Source organism: Tupaia chinensis, unplaced genomic scaffold (assembly GCF_000334495.1).
Source record: "Tupaia chinensis unplaced genomic scaffold, TupChi_1.0 Scaffold149964_2, whole genome shotgun sequence".
In the NCBI taxonomy this organism is placed as follows: Eukaryota; Metazoa; Chordata; class Mammalia; order Scandentia; family Tupaiidae; genus Tupaia; species Tupaia belangeri.
In genome coordinates this window covers 984,789-988,939 of record NW_006209806.1, presented here as the reverse complement: position 1 = coordinate 988,939, position 4,151 = coordinate 984,789, and the positions used below count along the sequence as shown (strand labels likewise).

At 62.0% G+C, this 4,151-nt stretch overlaps 1 long non-coding RNA gene across 1 annotated transcript; it reads right to left on the bottom strand.

Annotated features, from left to right (window-relative positions):
• Nucleotides 1-2,952: 2,952 nt before the first annotated feature.
• On the bottom strand, nucleotides 2,953-3,998 carry LOC114006736 (uncharacterized). The gene is made up of 2 exons (XR_003548425.1): nucleotides 3,797-3,998; nucleotides 2,953-3,411 (listed from the first exon to the last, which is right to left on the bottom strand). It is a non-coding gene; the product is annotated as an uncharacterized LOC114006736 (long non-coding RNA).
• Nucleotides 3,999-4,151: the final 153 nt, after the last annotated feature.

The window sequence follows — 4,151 nt, the reverse complement described above, 5'->3', positions numbered from 1 at the left end:
CCCGCGGACTCACCTCGGCATGGGTAGCCGCCGGGGTCCTACGGGCGCCGCGCCGGGCAGCCCGCGTCCGCCTCGGGGTCCTGCGGGCATCACCGCGGACCGCCCCGCTGGCCGCGCTGCCTCGTGGGACTTGTAGTCCTCTTGGTGCGCGCGGAGCCACCTGGGAGTTGTAGGCCCGCTCTGGGATTGTCCGGAGGAAGCCACGGCAGACTGTTTGGCTCATACTCCTAAAAGTTTCACGTAATTGCAAGTCAGAAAAATACTGAGATAAAAAAGCTGTTTTGCAGTAAAACTTGCTCAAACCTGTTTCGACGCGAGGGGCGGAAAGAAGGCGGGGCAGGAGGTGACCTTACGACCTGGAAGGAAGTTGCAAACGGAGGAAGTGACAGTCTGGCGCGCTAGGTCTCCTGGGAATTGTAGTCCCATCGAACAAGCACAGAGGCTCATGGGAGCTGTAGTCTTTCTGGCAGAAGTTTCCAAGCGAAAAATCAGTTACAAGTCCCAAGAAACAGAGATGTCAATTCCATGACGGCCCCGATTTTTGTTTGCCTTGTGCGCTGATATATTCCGGGAACGGAGCACAAACGCTGGCACACCGTGGGAGATCTGTACGATGTTTAGATGAATGAATGAAAAGAGAATAAAGAAATCGTGTTCGATTTCCGTCCTAAAGGGAGGAGCAGGGGGTTATGGGACTTGTAGTCCAGAACCCGCAGTCTATGCTGGGGTTAGTGGTAAACTTATTTATGTTTGTTATTCACTAAAAACTTATTCGTTGTTTTCCGGACATTCACATTTAATTTATAGGCACCCCGTGTTGTATTCCCTAATCTGCAAACCCTAACTACCCATTGCCTCGGGGCCAGGGGTATGGACGTTTTCTAACTCACACCCCTTAGGCAGATAGGAAGACTGAGAACCGCGGTGAGAGACAGTGGCCCAGGCCCTCCGTGAGTTCACCCAGGCTCCGACGGGGCTTCCGAAGGATTTGGGGCCTTCTGTCCCCGGTGAGCAGTGGTGTTGTGCTGAGTGAGGCCTGGGTTCAAGCCCCAGCCCCTCCCGTCCTGCTCTGTGGCTTTGGGCGAGTTGCGTCACCACTCTGAGCCTTGGCTTCCTCAGCTGCCGAACACGATCAAAAACGGTCACATCCCCTCGGCCCACTGGGGTGTGTAACGGTGCCATGCGACAGTCCGTGGGAACCAGCCGGGCACGCGCTCAGTGGCCCCGAGGAGGGAGAAGGCGGCGGCGCCCAGCGGTGCAGACCCAGCCGGGGGTGCGCCGTCCCTGCTGGGACACGCAGCCTCTGCGAGGCTGGCTCCAGTTCGTCCTACAAGGCCCCTGTGCCCGAGTGATGTTGGGCATTCTCGTCCCCTAGCGTGACCTCCGCAGGGACAGCACCCGGGCCGCGCTGTTTGCCTGGAAGAGAGGCGGGCCCAGCCGTTGGTGAGGGAAGAGCAGTGAGGGAGGGAGCCCCGGGCCCCCCCCGCAGACGAGCCAGCTCTTCCCCCCTGGCAGGGTCTCTCCAGTGAGGTCGGAGGAGGGGAGTGCCCAGCGCGGGGCAGGGCTGAGAACTAAGCAGCCCAGGTGGTGCTCATCACCAAGGCTTACCCCCTCAGTCTGCCCCTTCTCCCGGGCCAGGCGGATCAGGGGAGACACGCAAGGTCCTTGCAGGACCAGCAGATGGCGGAGCAGTTACGTCACTGCACTCCCACGGCCGACTGCAGTTTGAGTCTTGGGCCCGGTGGCTTAAAAATCACACGGGGTGTGTGTGTGCCGTGCATGCCCAAGATCCCGGGAGGAGAAAGGAGAAGGGACCGCGGCGTGACCGTCCGCGTGGGGATGCTTTCTCACTGTCCCTCTCACTCTGTCTCTCTCTCAAGCAAATGCATGCACCCTAAGGAAAAACTTCTTTTAAAAAAAGGGACAGGGGCCGAGGGGCCAGCCGTCACCTGTCAGGAGAGGCCGGCTCTGATGAGGCTATGCCTGCTCCAGCTCCTTGCTCGAGCCTTGCGTTTCCTGTCTCTGAAACGAAAAGTCTTGGTTCAAGTCCTGGCCACGGTGCCTTGAGAAATGTGCTGGGCACGTGTGTGTGTGCCCCAAACCCCGGCAGGCTGGAGATATATAGAAGAAGGAATTGCAGGACCAGCAGATAGTGTAATGACTGTGTCGCTGGACTCCCACGTAGTCGACCGCGGTTCGAGTCCCGGACCCGGTGGCTTAAACTCACGTGGGGCGCATGTGCGTGTGTGCCCAAGATCCCGAGAGGAGAATGGAGGAGAAGGGATTGCGGCGTGGCCACCCCCCCTGGGGGGTGATTTCTTGCTTTCTGTCTCTGTCTCTCTGTCTTTCTGGGGAGCACATGCGCCCTATAGCAAAAACCTCTCCCCCAAAAAAGGAGGGATTGCCGTGTGACCACACCCCAGTGGGGGGCACTGTCTCCTCGCTCTGTCTCTCTCTGGAGAGCGCATGTACCCCTGACTATTAAAACGAAGACGGGGCATGTGGACAGAGACTCCAGGGAGAAGAGGCACCGAGAAGGCCCCGGGAGGGCAGAGGTGGACACCGGGGGCAGTCAGTGATGCCACCCTGCGAGGCTGACCCACGTGGGAAGGTTCCTGGTTCACAGCCAGCGCCCGCCCTGAGCGGCCGGACAGCTGCAGTCCCAGCTGGTGTGGGTCGCCGATCAGGACCCTGCTGGGTTGCTGTCTCTCTGTCTCTGTATCTCTCGATCTGTCTCACTCATGGAATAAATAACTCACCTTTAACAGAGAGAGAGAGACCAGAAGCGCAGCCCCCCCGCCAGCAGCCCTGCCCTCGCGGCCGCGGAGGGGACCCCTCGCCCTCGGCCTGCTGGCCCCCGAGCTGCACAGGATACGTGCCTGGTGTTTCAGCCGCCCGGCCCGCGAGGCTTCGCGGTGACCGCCCTGGGGAAGCAGAGCCTGGAGGCGCTGGGCTTTTCGTTGGGTTTTATTTTAATGCATCGCAACAGTCAGCGTGGCTAGTTGCCACATCAGACGCTCGCCACTCCTCGCTCCGGCGTCCCCCACCCTGCAGCGTTACACGGCGGCTCTGGCAGGCAGGAAGACCATCAGGCCGCCAGGTCGTGGAGGCTGGAGGGGGCACTTCCTGCAGACAGGCGTCAGGCTGGAGGGTTCCCTGCACCACGCACGGTCAGGAGCCCGGGGCTCTTTAAGTGTAAACCAATTCAAATGAAACCCTCTGCATGTGAAGTTCAGTCCAGTTCTTCGGGTGCGGAGCTGCAGGCCCCAGGGCAGGCCTGTCCTCCCACGCCCTGGCCAGCCCCCGCAGAAGGCTCCCACCCTCACTGGCCGGCTTATCTGCAGGCTGTCTCCAGAGCTAGTGCCAACAGGTACCGACGGCCCCGCACTGTGGTCCCGCGGCGGACCCATGCTACAGATGGGGAAGGGAGAGTCTGTTAGTGCGAGAGGCTGCTGGCCCCGCGCGGGTCCCTAACACACACAGAGGTCACAGGGGGAAGGAGCCCCGCCAGGGGCCCTGCCCCCCCCAAAGGGGAAGTGAACTGGAAGAGGAGGTGTCAACTGTCACCCGGCCCCTGCCTGGCAGCCACGTAACGGCCCGCCAAGCACAAACCCATGGGCTGAGGGTGTCTACACACACATACAGCTTGCACTCACAACAGCCCCCCAAAGCGCACACCCTCGCCGTCCCCTCCAGCCAAGGCTGAGTGCCACCTTGCAGGCTGCTGGCCACCGACAGCCGGGCAGCCCCCTCACAGCGGACAGGGGAGTAGGAGGGTGGCCGTGGCCTCTCCTACCATGTGAGCTCTGGCATGGCGGGGAATCGGCCCCACAGCCCGCCCCTCGCAGCCGGGGGCCCACCGAGGCCCAGAGAGCGGCTTGAACTGCCCCGAGTTGCCTAGGAACACGGACGAGGGAACCGATGCGGGCCACTGCGGTGCGCTCTGCTGTCCTGCGGAGGTGACCACAGGAAAGTCACTCGGCCTCAGCCCCCCGAGGCTGCAGCCCCCCGAGGCTGCAGGGTGCGCCCGGGGCCCCGCAGCCGCCCAGCCGCCGGCATCCCCGAGGGCGGTGTGTGTGCACCCTCCCGCGGTCACACGCTCCTCATGCTGGAGATGCTGGACAGGCGGCCCCGCAGGGGGGAACGGGGGG